The sequence below is a fragment of the Erythrolamprus reginae genome, chromosome 3 (genome assembly GCF_031021105.1).
Source record: "Erythrolamprus reginae isolate rEryReg1 chromosome 3, rEryReg1.hap1, whole genome shotgun sequence".
Classification (NCBI taxonomy): Eukaryota; Metazoa; Chordata; class Lepidosauria; order Squamata; family Dipsadidae; genus Erythrolamprus; species Erythrolamprus reginae.
In genome coordinates, this window is record NC_091952.1 from 16,963,492 (window position 1) to 16,984,949 (window position 21,458).

Below are 21,458 nucleotides of genomic sequence, written 5' to 3' on the forward strand. Positions count from 1 at the left end.
TTTTCCGTGAATATGTTTCTGTTCCTTTTTCCAAGCCGCTAGGATAGGGAAGAATGATATTTAGAATTTTAAAATGACATCATTTATATATAATGCTTGCGGAAGGACAGTTTTAATGATTTTGAGCATGCAGAGATGTGGAAAATGTATGTGGTATTTGATTATCCACATTCTCACAGCAATGATTTATATGAAAAAACAATGTCCTTTTTTTAAAAAAAAAGGGAAAAAAAGAAAATTATAATAAAAGCTCAAGAATTGAACAATGTTAATTCTGCAGCCAATCCTATAACATTTTAGCTGGCAATAACCATCTCACCTTAAGAGGATTTCCTTCAGATAAGTCTCAAAATTATTTGCTAATTAAGGATGAGTTTCTATAAAACTACAAACATAAGTTTTCATCCCCTCCAACACAGAAGAGTAATAGAAACCTAAAAGCACTTGTGCAATGATAAACTTTTCAGCTACTTGGGGATATAAAAACAGACTTTTTAAGACAATGTTAGAAACATAAAGCAGAGGCCTTTCATATTCATATTTCTGCAACTAGTACAAATATATATATATAAAAAAATAAAACTTCACAGCTAGAGTCAGAGAGAAATTATAGACTTTATATATGTGTACATGAGTGTAAAATAGAGGGGAGGATTCCTACATCAGTCTAGTCACTTCTGTACATTTGGTAAGATCCAGTTTCTAAAAGCTTATTCTTTTAATAATAAAATGTATTGTTCTCAAAAGATACTAATTCCTCCTCTGCCTGATTTTAAGCCACTTTGGACTTACACAACTCTCTTCTCACATTGTTTAGGAGTCCTGCTACTCCTAAACTGCTTTAGGAGTCCTGCTACTTTCTATTTTTTTATAATGCAAGATAAATATGATTATTAATGCTAATAATAACAAGGAGGGCATATGAGTTGAGAACTGAGAGCTGCATTTGATTCCCCGAGCCCTCAAACGTGACAGAAGGTAACCCTTGATAAATACACGTGATTGAAGATGCTCAGTTCATTATAAACTGAATGTAATTGCAGATTAAATAAAATGCTGATCCAGTTACCTTCTTGGATTTTTTTCTATTTATCATGATCTTGAGAGACAAAATATGGACTTGGCTAAGAAGAAGTTGTACATCCTGAACCAAGTCATATAAGCAGTGACCATGGGTTGTTTTTTTTTTTACATTTTAAGCAAAATTTCACTTGCTACAAAACTTAATCATTGTATGGGTAGACTTCTCTCAATAGAAAGGACTTAAGGACTTCTAAAAAGACTTTTTAGTAAGTTTTTTAAAAAAGCACGGGATCAAAGCATGAAATTACCCCTTTCTCCCGCATTATATATTTTTAATTTATTTTGTCAAGCATATATTAGGTAACAGATATAGTTTAAACAGGGTTATTAATACATGAAATGGATACGAATGAAGGATGGTAAGTCACTTTGGTGCATTTATGCATGCCCCTTACAGACCAAAACATCGCAAAACATTTTGACAAGAAATGAATGTGGCAAAAGTATTTTTCTGGATCTTTTCTAATCTTGTATTTTCTAACACTTTAGTGCCATTGCAAAGCTTTCCAGATATAACTCTCCCTTGAACAATCTTGGCTGCAATATAACAATTTTATGTTCTTTCACCCCTTTCAAGCAAGCTTGTTCAGTAACCGATAGATATTACAAAAGCATAAGGAGAAAGGGGAAAAAAACTTATATAAAACATCTGTTCTCTCTGCAGTTTTTTTCACTGTGGAGCAACCACCTTTATAGAATTTTAAGATTATTCAGAAATTTCTTTTCCTGATGTCCCTTCTGATTCTTTTCTTTTCAAGTAATTAAACCATCTCCATGCATTTATTTTTTTTTAAAAAAAACAACTATGTTCCTGCCTCTGCAGAGAACACAAAACACGCCAGCTTTGAAAGCTAAAAATAGACCCGTTCCATTCGGAATGCAAACTATTCAGTCTTCAAACCTATTTATACAGTGCGCGAATTAATTGCAGATGGTCAATTTGTACAGCAAGGTTCCTGAAGCCGATACAATAAGCGCTGCTCCCTTTTCCTAACAGAGCAGGTAAAAATGATTTAGGTATGGGCTATTATAAGATACAATGCAGTTTATTTAAACCTCTTTCTGGCGGGGGCATTCATTTTGTAAAATAACCATTTGCTTTGGCGTACCCTCACAAAAGAGATGTTGTGATGCATTCTTTGTCCTGCTCTGTGTTATATGCTGTTGTGCTGTTTGTAGGGAAAGCAGAAAGAAAGCTATGCATAAAACCCAGGAAGTACAGTATTCTGGATTATACTTCTACCATGATTTCCAACAACTTTTACAACTAAAAGTTTAACAGCTTGCCAACCAAATTTAAAATATTTTAAAAATAGCCAGTCTTCTTTATGTCTAAACAAAAGCGCTGGTGATGAGAGCACTTTGATCTACCTCTCTGTATCAATGCATTTCTATCAGGGCACCTTTTGGTTTACAGATATTAAAACAGGAACAAGATAAGCTTTGTGAGGGCTGTGGTAAAATGGGAGGCAGAGTTTTTGGTTTCTCATATGGTTGCTTGATAAACAATAAGTTTATCTGCAAAATATTTTTTCAAGCTTAAGCCTTAATAACCTTTTGCTTTGGGAGTCAATAAAAAGAAAGGAGAAAAGATAGGAGAAAATTAAGAGTGTTCATCTTCTTAATTCATCAATAGGCAGAGACGCTTCCTATTCTGTTTTTAGCACAATAATTACAAATACATTTTGCCTTAAATCATAGATAAGGTGCAATGTGGAGTCACAAGGGAAACTTTAACTCTGTAAAAATGTATCACAGGCAGAGAGGGATGCTAACGTTATTGTTTGGCCCAGCTTATCTACCACCATCTCCTATATCTCCTATACCTTTCTTCTATTCCTATATCTCTTCTTCTATTATTTCATTGATATGTTCTATTACTATACATTCTTTTCTATTATTTCTTAGATATATTTTACTATGAGTATCTCCTCTATAACCTTCATCATGTATTTTACTATGTGTATATAGATATATACCCACTAAAACCCTCATTGTGTATTGGACAAAATAAATAAAAAAATAAAAAAAATAAACTATATTCTGACTTAAACCCTACAATACAGTTTTCAGAAAGCTTCACAATCTCCTGCATGTTACATTGATGTTAACAAAGAAAACCTAATTTTCTCTGTATTACGTGCTATTTTTAAGAAAAATTCAACATTTTGATGAATCTTTGTTTACCAGATATGATCGCCAGATTGGATAAAAGAGTTGAGTTAACTACACACCAAGCTACAATTGCTTTTCATCATTTCTATATCAGCTGCAGTAGTTGCACTAACCCAAAATGAAGCAGATCACATTTTGGGTTAAATGGATGCACGAAACCTAGACAGGACAGAGTTTAATAATTTGTATTACAATAAACTGCATAGACAGGAAGGTTTAGAGCAGGGGTCCCCAAACTTTTTACACAGGGGGCCAGTTCACTGTCACTCGGACTGTTGGGAGGGCCGGATTATTAAAAAAAACTATGAACAAATCCCTATGCACACTGCACATACCTTGTTTTAAAGTAAAAAACAAAATGGGAACATACTATTTAGAGGGGGGAGAAGATCTGAAATTCATATATGTTTATGTTTTGTTTTAAATTTTCTTTTGTTGACATCTGATTGGCTATACAAGGTTTTCTTGGCTTATGAAAAATGTATAAAGAAAGAAGGAAGCACTTTGGCATAATGTTTAATAAGTTAGAAATATAATTGGTGTTGCACTTTTTGAAGGAACATTAAGGAGGGAATTTAATTAAAAGAAAATGAATGTAACTGGATGACAAAATTAGAAAAAAACCCTGTTGCAACTTTTTTGATGATTGATATTAGTTACTAACAAAATACTGTACCACATTTTATTCATGGAAAATTAGATGGTACACTGTGTTGTTTGAATGTATGTTGAGAGAAAAATTTAAAAAAATTACACACACACCCAAAACAGTCCTTCCTTCCTCTGTCCCTCCATTTCATTCTTCCTTCCTTTCTTCCTTGTTCCCTCCATTTCTCCTTCTTTCCTTCCTTCCTTCCCTCCTTCATTCCTCTCCACTTCTCCTTCCCTCCCTCTCTTTCCATTTTCTTTCTTTCTCTCTCTCTTTTCCCTGTGCTCTTGTCACTCACTGGCGGGCCGGATAAATGGCCTCAGTGGGCCGCATGTGGCCCGCGGGCCATAGTTTGGGGACCACTGGTTTAGAGTATTCTGCTGTTAGAAGTGGCAGAGAAGATGCTGTTTCTCCCTCCTGGGTTAAAAAAACAAAACTGAATTAGCAAAAATATTTTATTTCAATCCTAAAAATGGACCAGTAATAGAATTGATGCAGTCAAGTATGTGTTCCTTTTTGGGAGCACAGCAGGGGCGGGTTTCTTACCTTTTTTTACCGGTGCACTGCATGCGTATTGCAGTGCTATGCATGTGTGCGCGTCCACAGCATGATTCTGCTTCTGTGCATGCGCAGAGGGACAATTTTCTTTCTGCGCATGCTCAGAGAGCCAAAAATCATTGAAAAATATTTTTTAAAGATGGTGGCACGCGTGGACCAGCAAAGAGAGGGGCGCCATTGCACTAGAATTACGCAATCTGCGGGCCGCTACTGGAGCAGCACTGGAGCGGTAGGAACCCCCCACTGGAGTGGCTCAGCCGCACTCAGTCCCCATTGCTTCCCCTAGCTGGTTTCAAGAGTTGTGTTATGGTTTAAGTCATGGCGGTCTAACAGAACAATTCCTTCAGCTTGCTTGGGTATCAAGCAAAATTAAAATTATTAAAAATTAAATTAAAAACAAACCAAGGCCACGGCCTTTTCATAGGTGGCACCAGCTTTGGTGGGATTTCTTCCCTTCTGGAGTGCTTTTGGGCTTACCAAAGAAACTGAAGATCGTTCTTGAACTGTAGCCTTCCCTTCTTAATGGACTCTATTAGAATAAACTATTGTGTATACATAATTATTTTGCCTATAGTTTTCTCAATATTTACCATTTGTTTTTCTCCTTTTCAATTGTTGGATTTACTATTTAAATCAGTGATACATACCATCAGAGGTTGATTCCTTGGGACACTATGGATAGAAATTCAGTAATAAGTAAATACAATTTTCTGTTACTCTTGAAAGCAGAAGGCTAGTTAGGGGCTATTGTGGAAGCAAATTAGTGTCACTGTTGTTGTTTGCCTCCTGAGATAATTATCTATCTGTGCTTAATGCTTTTCCAGTCTTGTGGAAGACATATCATTAATCCACATTTCACTTGTCTTAGCCATGATATTGTCGAATGAAATTCTGCTTATTTGATATCAATTGTGTGGCGCAAGTTGATAATGATATTTTAAATATTCAGAAACTTGAAAATCTATCTAGTATTATTAAATTATCTAATGAAGTCATTTTTAATCATATATGATTGCAAAAAAAAATTAGGACAAACAAAAGAATAATTTAGGTCTTATTTCTTGCCACTATTTATTTTTTTAATGCATTTCTGATTTCAGTGGGAATTGCTGTTTGTTTCCAAATGTTGTAACAAACATCGGCCTCTCAAAACTTGTTTTTTAAAGGACGATGTGGGGTGAATGACAACCAACCAGATGGAATAAAGAGTGTTTGTCCACAGCAGAATTTAGTTACATTAAGTTTAATTCTGTACCAGAAACTTTACAATATAGTTTCCAGGGAATTCAGATAATGCCAAGAACCAAATATTCTCCCCCCCCACCCCATCAAATCCCAGTGTGATTGTGAGTGTATAATGTTTGCATTCCATAAACTGCATATTTGTAGATATTTTGAGACACGTTGTGGTTCGAACAGGAGGATTGTTTTTTAAGTGGGGGAGGATGAATTTTTTTCCTCAAGATGTTTGTAAGAAATGTTCAATCTAAAGCTTGGGTAACCCTTGATAAACAGGCTGATAACAAAAGAAGAAAAGTTAGCTGGGAACAACTTTTGCCTATGTTTTTTGAAATAATTATTACCCTATTGTTGTTTTAGGCATCATAATAATCTTTCCTATTACAGTATTTCAGTATTTTTATGAGCCATTTATCACCATATGTTCATTCCTGTCACCACAGCCTTCAGCGTAGTTCCATTCCAGCCTGTTTTATTTCAATTAAAAATCCCCTTTAAATTATATTACATCTCCCAAGGAAAAAGAAAGTTTCTTTTCCTGCCACTGAAATATTATTTTCTCTAAGTTAATAATGCAGATGGCATGAATTATGTTTTCCTCTTCCAAATGAACAGGATTTAACACAAAGGCATTTGCAGCAGTAACAAAGTTGCTGATTGTGCTGTGTTACATGGAATAATACTTCCACTTTTTATTGCAACAATATTCCATGCCTCCGATTCTTCAAATCAGATGGAGAAAATTTTGAAATAGAAACACTGTAATCCGAATTACCAATTGATTAATTTTTGGCCCAGTGACGTTGTGTTTTAAGTATCGAGTATTAACCATTTGTGCTTTTCCTGCAAAGGCAAAAGTGATGAATTTATAACACGCAGCCTGAGCAGTATAAATTTGGTTATGCTGCATATTGGGCGTCCTCCTCAATCCACAGCTCTCATTAGAGAAACATCTTTCGGCTGTGGCGAGGGGGACGTTTGCCCAGGTTCGCCTGGTGCACCAGTTGCGGCCCTATCTGGACCAGGAGTCACTGCTCACAGTCACTCATGCCCTCATCACCTGTAATGCTCTCTACATGGGGCTACCTTTGAAAAGTGTTCGGAAACTTCAGATCGTGCAGAATGCAGCTGCGAGAGCAATCATGGGCTTCCCCAAATATGCCCATGTCACACCAACACTCCGCAGTCTGCATTGGTTGCCGATCGGTTTCCGGTCACAATTCAAAGTGTTGGTTATGACCTATAAAGCCCTTCATGGCACCGGACCAGATTATCTCCAGGACTGCCTTCTGCCGCACAAATCCCAGCGACCAGTTAGGTCCCACAGAGTTGGCCTTCTCCGGGTCCCGTCGACTAAACAATGTTGTTTGGTGGGACCCAGGGGAAGAGCCTTGTCTGTGGCGGCCCCGGCCCTCTGGAACCAACTCCCCCCAGAGATTAGAATTGCCCCCACCCTCCTCACCTTTCGTAAGCTCCTTAAAACCCACCTCTGCCGTCAGACATGGGGAACTGAGATATTCTTTCCCACTAGGCCTCTACAATTTATGCATGGTATGTGTGTATGTATGTTTGGTTTTATAAATAAGGGTTTTTTAGTTGTTTTAGTATTGGATTGTTACATGCTGTTTTTATCACTGTTGTTAGCCGCCCCGAGTCCATCTACTTGCATCTACTAAAGTTCAGAACCTTAGAATTTTTTTTAAAAAATTGAAATTGCAAAGAGGCACATGGAAGAAAAGGTAAACCTTTATTTATGCATGATTTTTCATCTTTAGGTGGGTGGAGATGGCATCAAAGAGTGTGGCAAAGTTGTCAAAGCTCATGTCACTTATCCCATGTCACTCTGCCATCTCTGGCTCTCAATTAATGCAAATTAGTTCTGGAGGAACAAGGAAAGTTAATGTCCCAGGTGCTTGCTCTCATTCCATTCCCCTTCACTGGGAAGGGGTACCGTTTGGCCATAAAGTGGAAGGACAATTAGAAAACAGTGCACAAGACTTGCATGGGCCTTTCAAAATTTCTTTGTTCACCGTAGAAATCCCTTTAATTTTTGCTAACACTGATGAGTTGTGGATGTTTGGATCTCTTGAAACATTTCCTTTTCCACATTGACTTTTTAATGTCCAGAATTGCTTCTTCAACCTGGTTCTTGCATTGCACTAAGCCAGGGCTGTCAAACTCCTGGGCCGCGGGCCAGATGCATCATGCGCTGGCCACGTCCATGCCCAATTTAGTGAAGGGGGGGGGAAGTCCTGATATGTCATGTGATGACGCCGTGACAATGTGTATTTGACAACCCTGCCCTAAATGAATGCTTAATGTATCCTAATTGGCTGGGCTCAGATGTTATGCTAAATTTAGAAATCACTTCTGTGGGTTCCATATAACACAGCAAACCATAGTCTTGCTCAATTTTCAGCTTGGAGTGCTAGTGAACTCAATCATGCCAATCTTTACATTAGAAAACTTTGGTTTAATAGCCATTGGCGGATTGGTTGACATGCTATGGTTATGCAAACCGGAAGTCACCACCAAACAACATTCATACCCCTCCACCAAAATGGGGGCATATTTTCTATATACCATTTTAACTCAAGAGCAATATACCCATTTACATCTTATAAAGTAATTCTAATTTATTCTTTATAACTTGGTCTCAAATTCTACTAACCACGTCCTCTTACCTTGTCCCATCAGTTCCCGCAGATTAGTTTCATTGGCCGAATTCATCCTGTCTATAATCTCAAACTGAATGTGATCCACTATGTACCGATACCAATTTGGTATTGTCCATTTTGTCGCATCCTTCCAGCCTAGGACAATTACCGCCTGAGCGCTTTCTATCACTGCTTCTTTTATTTCTCTAAATTCTCACATCTCATTCCTTTTAACTAATACCACCATTTCCTTTGTAATTTTTCATAATATTATCTCCGGGATCGCCTTCTGCCGCACGAATCCCAGCAACCAGTTAGGTCCCACAGAGTGGGCCTTCTCCGAGTCCCGTCAACTAAACAATGCCGTTTGGTGGGACCCAGGGGAAGAGCCTTCTCTGTGGCGGCCCCGACCCTCTCCCCCCAGAGATTAGAATTGCCCCCACCCTCCTCGCCTTTCCTAAGCTCCTTAAAACCCACCTCTGCCATCAGGCATGGGGGAACTGAGATATTCTTTCCCCCTAGGCCTTTCCAATTTATGCATGGCATGTTTGTATGTATGTATGTATGTTTGATTTTATAAATAAGGGTTTTTTAGTCGTTTTAGTATTGGATTGTTACATGCTGTTTTTATCACTGTTGTTAGCCGCCCAAGTCCATGGAGAGGGGCGGCATACAAATCCAATAAATAAATAATAAATAAACAAATAAATATATTTAACATCCTATTAGTGTCCTTTTGCACTTCTTTCCAAAAGTTCTGCACTACCGGACATTCCCAAAACATATGCATTACTGCTCCGGAACTCATGAGACTGACAATGCTATCGTAGCCAAAGCTTTGGGGACAGTATTTAGTTTGAAGCAACTGATATTTGTCATTTTTATATTTCAATTCATTTCTTGATTGGAAAAGATACAGATGCAGCCTGGAGAAGAAAGATACTTTCGGTTAATACTAAAAACAGACATCCTACTACAACCTGAAACTTTTAGACTACTATTCCCCCTGAAATTTATTTGGCTCACGTCCTACTCCTTTCCTGGAAGGCTTTGAAGATCTGGCTGTTCTCCTTGAGTTGGGGTAGATAGGGCCTCCTTGATGGATGAGTTTTTACACATGTCCTGCATTGATTGATTGAGTAATATATTGGTATTGAGCTTATGAAATAAATAAATAATAAAAATTCCCACCAATATGGTCTTTGCCACCAGTGGTGCTAACTGTTGCTGATGGGAGAAACACAAAGCACATAATTTATTTATGTTGTGGTTGGCTCTGGCCCAGTTCCTGCCCCAAGGAATGTGGAGGTGGATGCAGGGGAAACATCAACATGTCATAGGCCTGTTTTATTGCCGACAGAGTCAGTTAGTGCAGTTTCCTCGGACGAAGAAGAAGGTGGGGGTGACTTGGAAGAGGGTGGCTTGGCACACAGCTCAGGAAGCCAATCTCTATTATCTTCGGTCAATTCGGATGAGGAAGTGTTAGACCCACGCAGGCGCAGAATTATGCATAGAAGAGACCAATTGAAGAAATATTACAGGAGATAAGAGAGGCCACCTGTGTTTGGGTGGGGCTCCAGCAATTAGAGCTGCTGATATAAATAGCAGCGTGCTGGTTTGGCCATTGTGGAAGATTATCTGATCGTTGTTTCTTCAGGACCGTGCCTTGCTGTTTCTGGACTTTGTTGATTTTTCACGACTTTGAAACCAAAGCAGAGCAAAGTGTGTCTCACTTCGTGGAATAAGGAGGGCTGTGACGTTTCTTCACAGCTGTTAGCTAAGTACTTAAGGACTGATTAAGGGGATTGTACAGCCTACAAGGTTGTTTTGGGACGAATGCTCTTTGCAATACAAAAAGGGTGCTTTGTTTCTTTTGAATTTTGTGATAAAGAACATTTTTTTAAAACTTTCAAGTGTGTGTGTGTCTGAAATTTTTACCCTTGAATTTTATGGAGACTCATACCATAGAGCCCAGCAGAACAATTATTTATCTATTTATTTATTTATTTATTTATTTGTTTGTTTGTTTATTAGATTTGTATGCCGCCCCTCTCCGAAGACTCGGAGCGGATGTTTCCTACCTCTTCTGTTTTATATATATATAATTTTTTAATTGATTTTAAAATATAAAACACACACGCAACATACAACAAGTGCTCAGTTATTAGTGCCCGCCACCAGACAACATTCGTAATCCTCCACCAAAATGGGGGCATGTTTTATATATACCATTTTAACTCAAGAGCAATATATCTATTTACATATTATAAAGTGATTCCAATTTATTTCTTGTAGCTTGGTCTCGAATTCTACTAACTATATATCCTCTTACCTTGTCCCATCGTCCCATCAGTTCTCGCAAATCAGTTTCATTGGCCGAATTCATTCTCTTGTCCATACTCTCAAATTGAATATGATCCACCATGTTTCCTACCACTTCTGTACAAAATGAATAGCTGGAAAAGGAAGTGTTTGAAAATACAGTAATACCTCATGATACGAACTTAATTGGTGCAAGGAGGAGGTTCGTAAGACGAAAGGTTCGTAAGACGAAACATTGTTTCCCATAGGAAACAATGTAAAGTCAATTAATCCGTGCAACCAAAAAACCCCCCGCAAAAAAACGGCTTTTGGCGACTGCTGGGAAGCCGCGTGGCTGTTTTAAAAGGTGACAGCCGGCCTGGGGGGCTTCCCAGCACCCCCCCGAACCCGGGTTTGGGGTTCGGGGGGGTGCTGGGAAGCCCCCCAGGCCGGCTGCGACCTTTTAAAAGAGCCGCGCCGCTTCCCAGCTGTCTCCTGAAGCCGAACGGCAAAGCCGAACTTCCGCGTTCGGCTTCAGGAGACAGCTGGGAAGCGGCGTGGCTCTTTTAAAAGGTTGCAGCCGGCCTGGGGGGCTTCCCAGGACCCCCCCGAACCCGGGTTCGGGGTTTGGGGGGTGTTGGGAAGCCCCCCAGGCCGGCTGCAACCTTTTAAAACAGCCGCGTCGCTTCCCAGCGGTCTCCTGAAGCCGAACGCCAAAGCCGAACTTCCACGTTCGGCTTCGGGAGACAGCTGGGAAGCGGCACGGCTGTTTTAAAAGGTGACAGCCGGGCTGGGGGGCTTCCCAGCAACCTCCCGAACCGAACCCGGGGTTCAGAAAAATTTTGCCTCTTCTTACGAACTTTGTTCGAGTTACGAACCGGCGTTCGGGAGGCTTCTGGGAAGCCCCGCCGCCCGGCTGTCACCTTTTAAAACAGCCGCGCGGCTTCCCAGCAGTCTCCAAACGCCGGTTCGTAACTCGAAAAAAGTTCGTAAGAAGAGGCAAAAATTTTCTGAACCCCGGGTTCGTATCACGAGTTGTTCGTAAGACGAGGGGTTCGTATCTTGAGGTACCACTGTACTATAATAGTGATATTAGTGAGGATGTAAGTAGAGGGTTTTTTTTAGTGTTGCAACCATCTCTTTGTGCACCCTAGATAATTGGGGAGAATTATCTCTAGGCCTGTATAACTGTTTGTTTATTTATTTATTTATTAGATTTGTATGCCGCCCCTCTCCGCAGACTCGGGGCGGCTAACAACTTGTTCTTCAAAGTGCAGCCATAATTCAAGAACCCACCTATCTGGAGTTTATATATTCTATTTATTTTCAATTTATTGCAGGGGAGGTTGATTAAGAACAAAGAATACTTAAGGAGACTTGAGATGGATATGAATTATTTTGAGAACTTATTTGGAATGATTTAAATGGGAAATTAATTTGCTTCCTTTCAGAAGAGAAAAATTGTATTCATTGTTTTTAAACATTCTTGTAGCTTGAATATTTAGCACATGAATATGCAATTAGTCTATGAAAGTATTCTTTTTTTCATTGTTATGCAAGATATTTCATTGTTGGCAAGATATTAAATGACAAGTCTAGGGAAAGAATAAGCGCAAGCAGTTGATACAATATTACATGATATTAGGAAGAATGACTATAAGTAACTCAAACTGGTCTTGTAAATTTTTGTTAATATTAAACCTGGATAGCATTATTGGTAAGCCATGATTAAACCACTAAATACTAGAAAAAACAATAACATGAGTATCTCCTATTTGGAAATTATGATTGCCAGAAATTTGATAATAGATTTTTTTAAAGTGAATGTACTTTATGAATGTGTTTATGAAATCCTGTTGCAATTCCAGCTACCACAGATCAAGTGGGATACCAGACGTATTATATTTTATCCATCTTTATAGACAAAGCAATTTTCCTGTTAGAAACATAGAAACATAGACGTCTGAGGGTAGAAAAAGACCTCCTGGTCCATCTAGTCTGCCCTTATACTATTTTCTGTATTTTATCTTAGGATGGATATGTGTTTATCCCAGGCATGTTTAAATTCAGTTACTGTGGATTTATCTACCACGTATGCTGGAAGTTTGTTCCAAGGATCTACTACCCTTTCAGTAAAATAATATTTTCTCATGTTGCTTTTGATCTTTCCCCCAACTAACTTCAGATTGTGTCCCCTTGTTCTTGTGTTCACTTTCCTATTAAAAACACTTCCCTCCTGGATCTTATTTAACCCTTTAATATATTTAAATGTTTCGATCATGTCCCCCCTTTTCCTTCTGTCCTCAAGACTATACAGATTGAGTTCATTAAGTCTTTCTTGATACGTTTTATGCTTAAGACCTTCCACCATTCTTGTAGCCCGTCTTTGGACCCGTTCAATTTTGTCAATATCTTTTTGTAGGTGAGGTCTCCAGAACTGAACACAGTATTCCAAATGTGGTCTCACCAGCATTCTATATAGCGGGATCATCATCTCCCTCTTCCTGCTTGTTATACCTCTAGCTATGCAGCCAAGCATCCTACTTGCTTTCCCTACCACCTGACTGCACTGTTCACCCATTTTGAGACTGTCAGAAATCACTACCCCTAAATCCTTTTCTTCTGAAGTATTTGCTAACACAGAACTGCCAATACAATACTCAGATTGAGGATTCCTTTTCCCCAAGTGCATTATTTTACATTTGGAAACATTAAACTGCAGTTTCTATTGCTTTGACCATTTATCTAGTAAAGCTAAATCATTTACCATATTACAGACGCCTCCAGGAATATCAACCCTATTGCACACTTTAGAGTCATCGGCAAATAGGCAAACCTTCCCTACCAAACCTTCCCCTATGTCACTCACAAACATATTAAAAAGAATAGGACCCAGAACAGACCCTTGTGGCACACCGCTTGTAACCTATCTCTGCTCAGAATACTCACCATTAACAATAACTCTCTGATGTCTATGCTTCAGCCAGCTGCAAATCCATTGAACTATCCAGGGATTAAGTCCAATCTTCACTAATTTATCTATCAGCTCTTTATGTGGAACCGTATCAAAGGCTTTGCTGAAGTCCAGATAAGCAATATCCACGGCACCACCTTCATCCAACACCTTTGTGACATAGTCAAAGAAATCAATGAGATTAGTCTGACATGATTTGCCTTCAGTAAAGCCATGCTGATTTGGGTCCAATAAGTTATTGTTTTTTAGGTGCTGATTTATCCTCTTTTTGAGTAGTCTCCATCATTTTAACTACAACTGATGTCAAGCTAACTGGCCTGTTGTAATAATAATAATAACAGGGTTGGGAGGGACCTTGGAGGTCTTCTAGTCAAATCTCCTACTTGGGCAAGAGACACTACACCACTACAGAAAAATGGTTATAAAACATCTTAAAACCTTCCAGTTTTTGAGCATTCACAACTTCTGGAGGCAAGCCGTTCCACTGATCAATTGTTCAGTTGTGCGTGCTTTGAAAAGACAAAACTCGAAGAGTTGGATAAAGTTTGCTGGAAACAGAGTGGACAGGAAGAAAAAGAAGGGATAGTATAAGAAAAGGTAAAGAGACAAAGGAATAAAGATGGATTTTACAAGTGAGTTCAGGTCAGCAGAACAATGTAGAACAAAGAAACCTATGCCAGATAGATCTGTTTTTATTGTATAGGCCAGTGATGGCAAACCTTTTTTTCCTCGAGTGCCGAAAGAATGCAGGTGAGAACTATGCATGATTACCCACACCCATAATTCATTACCTGGGGGGGGGGAAACAGCTCCCCCCCAGGAGGTCATCTGTAGGCCGGCAACTGCCTGTTTCCCAACTTATGCTGGGCTCAGTAGGCTCATGTTTCGCCCTCCCAAGGCTCCAAAGACTTCCCTGGAGTTGGGGGAGGATAAAAACGCCCTCCCTTTTTTCCCTCGGGACCCGAAAGAGTGTGGGTGAGAGCTATCATGCATGCACGATTATCCATACCCTTAATTCATTACCTGGGGGGTGAAAACAGCTCCACCCCGGAGGCCCTCTGGAGGCTGGAAACAGCCTGTTTCCCAACTTCTGATGGACCCAGTAGGCTCATGTTTTGCTCTCCCAAGGCTCCAAAGGCTTCCCTGGAGTTGGGGGAGGATAAAATCGCCCTCCCTCATCCCCCCGGAGGCTCTCTGGAAGCCAAAAATGCGCTCGCAGAGCCTCTGCGGGAGTAAAAAATCAGCTGGCTAGCACACATACACGATGGAGGTGAGCTAGGGCCACAGCTCGCGTGCCAGCAGATATAGCTCCATGTGCCACCTTTGGCACCCGTGCCATAGGTTTGCCATCACTGGTATAGGCAAAACATTTTTTCATTGGGTGCCGAAAGCAAGTGCACATGCATACCCACACACATAATTCAATGTCCCCCATGTGCCACAGCCCCCTACACATGCACACATGCCCCCCCATTTCTCGACTTCTGGTGGATCCGTTTTTTGCTTTCCCCAGGCTCCAAGGAAGGCCTCCCCCCTCCCTATGGAGGTCAGGAATGGCCCATTTCCTGACTTCTGATGGGCCCAGTAGGCCTATTTTTTGCCCTTTCCAGGCTCCAGAAATTTAGGAGCCTACGGAGGGTGGAGAAGGTGCAAAAAAGAGCAACCAAGATGATTAAGGGATTGGAAACCAAGACTTACAGAGAGACTGAGGGAATTGGGCATGGATAGCCTAGAGAAAAGGAGGGCCAGAGCGGACGTGATAGCAGTCTACAAGTATACGAGGGGATGTCACAGAGAGGAGGGGATCACTTTATTCTTCAGGGCACCAGAGGGCCAGACGAGGAACAACAGCTGGAAGCTGACCAAGGAGAGATTCAACATGGAGATAAGGAGGAACTTCCTGACGGTCAGAGCAATCAACCAATGGAACAACCTACCAGCAGACGTTCTGAACTCCAACACTCTGGACATTTTTAAGAGAAGATTGAACTGCCACTTGACTGGTGTACTATAGGGTTCCTGCTTGGGCAGGGGGTTGAACTTGATGGCCGTCATGGTCCCTTTCAACTCTAACAATAAATAAAATAAAATAAATGAATAAATAAATAAATAAATAAACAAACAAACATTCCCCCGCTCCCTTGGCGGCCCTTGGAAGGCTAAAAATGCCCCCCTAGAGCTTCCGCACCAGCCAAAAATCATCTTGTTGGGGCCAATACACTAATTCTGTAAAACATTTAGAGAAGGCTGTAAAGCACTGTGAAGAGGTATACAAGTCTAAGTGGTATTGCTATTAATTACAGGCCAGACAACTGATGCCCTACTATGATGTTATGCTGAAGAAAAGGAATTATATCAGCGTTTTAGCTTTAAAAATGCTTCACGTCATAGGTATAGAATGTAACAAAAAACAGCTTCTTGGGCAACTTGGCAGTGGAGCTTATAAGCAAGCAAAAAAAGGGGAAGAAATGTAGCATATCAAAAGCACATTGCGATGGCTTGGATTCCAATGTGGGGTTGAACAACAGAAATGTCCTGAAATTGAAGGAACTGTTCTCATCCCTCCCTGGGACTAACCTTGGAAACTTCGGCATAGAAAGCCAAGCAACATTTCTTCTCCAAGCTACATCTCAGGACTATTGAGACAGGGCTCAATTTGTTCCCCAGCAGGCACAGATAAATTTGGAAGATATTTGCAATCTCTATTGGAAACAAACAATCAAGTGACTTGAGCCTTCATTTAAATCTTTTCTAAATGAAAGCAGGGATCAGAATGCCCAAAGGCAGGTCTGTCATTGTTTTAGGGGAAAGGGCCATTATCCCCACCCAACCCACTTGCATAGATATCCATTTGTAGATATTGATATCCATGATAGAAAGTGATATCTCTATACAGTGGCACCTCTACTTACGAACTTAATTTGTTCCGTGACCAAGTTCTTGAGTAGAAAAGTTTGTAAGAAGAAGCAATTTTTTCCATAGGAATCAATGTAAAAGCAAATAATGCCTGTGATTGGGGAAACCACAGGGAGGGTGGAGGGCCTGTTTCCTCCCAGGAGATTCCTAGAGAGGCTCCACGGAGGCTTCTCCCCGCCTTTTCTGGCCCTGTTTCCTCCCAGGAGATTCCGAGAGAGGCTCCACAGAGGCTTCTACCCACCTTTTCCGGCCCTGTTTCCTCCCAGGAGATTCCTAGAGAGGCTCCACAGAGGCTTCTACCCACCTTTTCCGGCCCTGTTTCCTCCCAGGAGATTCCGAGAGAGGCTCCATGGAGGCTTCTCCCCACCTTTTCTGGCCCTGTTTCCTCCCAGGAGATTCCGAGAGAGGCTCCACAGAGGCTTCTACCCACCTTTTCTGGCCCTGTTTCCTCCCAGGAGATTCCTAGAGAGGCTCCACAGAGGCTTCTACCCACCTTTTCCGGTCCTGTTTCCTCCCAGGAGATTCCTAGAGAGGCTCCATGGAGGCTTCTCCCCACCTTTTCTGGCCCTGTTTCCTCCCAGGAGATTCCTAGAGAGGCCCCACGGAGGCTTCTCCCTGCCTTTTCTGGTTACAGTTTTGGAGGTTCGGGTTTCTAAATGGAAAATGGTTCTTGAGAAGATGAAAAGAAAAAGTTGAACACCTGGTTCTTATCTATAAAAGTTCATAAGTAGAGACATTTGAAGGTAGAGGTACCACTGTATTGGGAATTTAAAGCTGTTTGCCTCACAAATTCATACTATACCTAAAACTTCACCCCAAAAGCAGAATTTCTGAGTTTTGTTCACAACTTAACTGTTCAGTTCTGATACTCTAGAACAGTGATTTTCAACCTTTTTTGAGCCGCGGCACATTTTTTACATTTTGAAATCCTGGGGCACACGACCAACCAAAATGACACCCTAAGACACTCTCCTCTCTTTTTCCATCCCTGTCTCCTCCCCACCCTTGTGTGTGTGTTTGTATACACACTCTTGAAACATTTCCAAAAACAGGTGCTTTTTATCATATGCTTTAAATCAAGAGTCAGGTCTCTCTCTGCTTTGTTTCTCTCTCTTTCCTCTCATTCTCTGTCTCTATCATTTTCTCATTTCTCTTTTTTCCTTCCCTTTTTGCTCATTTCTCTCTCTCTCCCTTCCTCTCCTTTTCTATCTCTCTCTCTCTCTTGCTTGCTTTCTCTCTTGCTTTCTTTCTCTCTCTCTCTCTCTCGCTTTCCTTCTCTCTCTGTCTCTCTCTCTCTCTCTTGCTTGCTTTTTCTTTCTCTCTCTCTCTCACACACACACACACATTCTCTCTCTGCAAAAAGTTGCGAGTCCAGAACCTGAGCTTCCTTCTTTGCGGCACACCTGACCATGTCTCACGGCACACTAGTGTGCCACGGCACACTGGTTGACAAACACTGCTCTAGAACATTTACAATATGGAATATTGGGGGTTTATCTGTATCCTATTATTCAGGTGACTCCCATGATACAGATAAACTCCCGAGTGGTCTCAATGGCTCTCAGAGAGTAAATGACTGCCGCTCAGAGTGCTGATGACCAGATGACTGTAAAGAATATAAATCCTTCCATTCCCCACCATTCGGTCTGAACTGAAGAAGCTTCCTGGATGAGAAGTAAAATGTTTTCAAGGAAAAGAAAAAAAGTTTACAAAAACATCAAGGAAGTCCAGTTGCCTTTTGGGGAAGCACCTTTGAAATTCCTCAAACAGGATTCTGTCTATGAGCTTGACATGTCATGTGGTTGTTTTAAAGGCCAAATTGTAGTTTAGTTCTGCTCAAACTCAAAACAGGACAGAAAGAATGAGGAAAAGGAAGAGGAAGAAAAACCAACAACAGACTCTATCATGACAACACTGGCAAAATTCATAGCTTTCCTGCCCTAGGAGAGTTAACATTTTGCAAAATATGAGATTGTTAAGTAATCAGCCCTGACATTTCCTTATCTCTCCTTCACTGTACAGCTAATTTTCTTCCAAATTTCCCTCCAGCTCTTGCATTGGCTTCAGTAGTTCTTAGCGTATACGAGTAGTTACTTCTGTACAGTGGTACCTCTACTTAAGAACGCCTCCACTTAAGAACTTTTCTGGATAAGAATCGGATGTTCAAGATTTTTTTGCCTCTACTTAAGAACCATTTTCTACTTAAGAACCCAATCCCCTAAAAATTTCCCAGGATATATGAGAGCGGCACGAAGGCCCGGCCAGTTTCCTGGCATTCCCCCTTTAATCCCGGCCATCTCGGGCTTTTCTGGGCTGCCAGAGGAGCCTTTTGGTGGCACTTAAGGAGGCTTTGGCAGCCCAGAGCGAATGAAGCATTTTCCTTTCTCTGGGCGCTTGGAGAGGGAATAAACCTCTGCCAGCACCCAGAGAAAAGAAACGCTCCCTTTGCTCTGGGCAGCCAAGGAGTCACCACAGCGAAGGAAAGGCGCTGGCTACAAAGCGAGCGAGCGAGAGGAGAGGGGACCCTTCAGCATGGGAAGGAAGGGGCAGCAGGTAGCAGTAGCAGCAGCCAGTGTATGGGAGGCAGTGTATGGGAGGCAGCCTCACACCGGGTGTAGGGGAGGCGCATGCTCCTCCTCACTGCCTCATAGTCTCTCTTTTTTTCTTTTTAAGCTTTAAAGTTTTGGACTTTTTTGATTCCCCTTACCTCACCTTCTTCCTTCGGCAGCAACTCTCCTCCTCCTCTTCTTCCTCCTCCTCCTGCCACCCAAATTCCGAGTTTTTATTTCTTTCTTAATGGGTTTACATGCATTATTTGCTTTTACATTGATTCCTATGGGAAAAAATTGCTTCTACTTACAAACTTTTCTACTTAAGAACCTGGTCATGGAACAAATTAAGTTCTGAAGTAGAGGTACCAATGTACTTTCAATTACTTACTGTTTGAAGCAATTCCCTCCATCCAGGATTATCTGACCCAACTTGATCCTCTATATCGTCCAATGGTAAGATCACATATCTCACATTTGGAGAAGGGCGGCATACAAATCTAATGAATGAATGAATGAATGAATGAATTAATGAATTAATTAATGAATTAATGAATTAATGAATGAAGAAAGAAAGAAAGAAAGAAACGAACAAACACCTTTAATCTATAATCAAGTTTCATTCCCGTCAACTAAACAATGTCGCTTGGCGGGGTCCAGGGGAAGAGCCTTCTCTGTGGCGGCCCCGGCCCTCTGGAACCAACTCCCCCCAGAGATTAGAATTGCCCCCACCCTACTTGCCTTTCGTAAGCTGCTTAAAACCCACCTCTGCCGCCAGGCATGGGGGAATTGAGATACTCTTTCCCCCTAGGCCTTTACAATTTTATGCATGGTATGTCTGTATGTATGATTGGTTTTTATAATAATGGGTTTTTAACTGTTTTTAACATGCCTTAATGAAGGCACTGGCTTTCTCATCCTCTACTAATACAGGTGATCCTCGCATTAGGACCACAATTGAGCCCAAAATTTACGTTGCTAAATGAAATATTTGTTCAACGCGTTTGCTCCATTTTATGACTTTTCATGCCATAGTTGTTTAAGTGAATCATTGCATTTTTTTAAGTTAGTAACACGGTTGCTAAGTGAAGATGGATTCCCCATTTGCTTTGCTTGTCAGGTCGCAAAAGTTTATTCATGACCCCAGGACACTATAGCTGCCATAAATATGAACCAGTTTCCAAGCATCTGAATTTTGATCATGTGACCACAGAGATGTTGCAATGGTCTTAAGTATGAAAAACAGCCAAAAGTCCCTTTTCTCAGAGCCGTTATAACTTTGAAAGGTCACTAAATGAATTGTTGTAAGTTGAGGAATCCCTTTAGTTCTCTCCTCCACTTACAAGAAAGGCACACATAGGTACAATCAGGGGTGAAATACTATTTATTTTATTTTATTTATTTTATTTATTCAATTTTTATGCCGCCCTTCTCTTTAGACTCAGGGCAGCTTACAACATGTTAGCAATAGCACTTTTTAATAGAGCCAGCATATTGCCCCCACAATCTGGGTCCTCATTTTCCCCACCTCGGAAGGATGGAAGGCTGAGTCAACCTTGAGCCGGTGCTGAGATTTGAACTGCTGACCTTCAGATCTACAATCAGCTTCAGCGGCCTGCAGTACAGCACTCTACCTGCTGCGCCACCCCGGCTCTCTACCGGTTCGGGTGTACCAGTCATGGTGGCCGCTGGCAGTTCAGAGAACCAGTAGCGGCAGCAGCGTGAAGCTCCACCCACCCACCCACCCACCCAAATGTTTTCTTTTTTAAGCCTCTGTGCATGCGCAAAGCCTTCTGTGCATGTGCAGAGGGTGAAAAAGCACATGCTTCCAAGCTGGTAGGGAAGGTAAGTACATTTCACCACTGGGTACAATCAGTAGCCGGTTCCTACCGGTACGGTCAACGCCATCGTACCAGTAGCCAAAATAGAGTTGCGTGTGCAGCTCTGCATCTCCATGTGTGCGCATGCGTTTCTGAGCAAGATTTTGTTTCCCTGAATGCACAGGAAGGAAAATCTCAAGAGGGGGGCGCACACGTGAGATTTTGGCACATTATTATTATTATTATTATTATTATTATTATTATTATTATTAAGATTTGTATGCCGCCCTTCTCCGAAGACTCAGGGCGGCTCACAGAATACAAAAAACAGCATGACAACAAATCTAATTAGTTAAAAATTACTACTAAAATCCCATATATATTAAAATCAGTCAACCAACTCATTCACAACCGCACATTACATCTCATAGACAGGGGAAGGGGGCTTGATCTAATTGTCCCATGCCTGGCGACATAAATGAGTCTTGAGACTCTTGCGAAAGGCGAGGAGGGTGGGGGCAGCACAAATCTCCGGAG

At 41.0% G+C, this 21,458-nt stretch overlaps 1 long non-coding RNA gene across 1 annotated transcript in view; it reads left to right on the forward strand.

Annotated features, from left to right (window-relative positions):
* Positions 1-2,002: 2,002 nt before the first annotated feature.
* Positions 2,003-21,458, forward strand: part of LOC139163633 (uncharacterized) — a 66,940-nt gene continuing 47,484 nt past the window's right edge. The window contains exon 1 of the long non-coding RNA XR_011558504.1: positions 2,003-2,085. This is a non-coding gene — a long non-coding RNA (uncharacterized lncRNA). The remainder of the gene's footprint in view (positions 2,086-21,458) is intronic.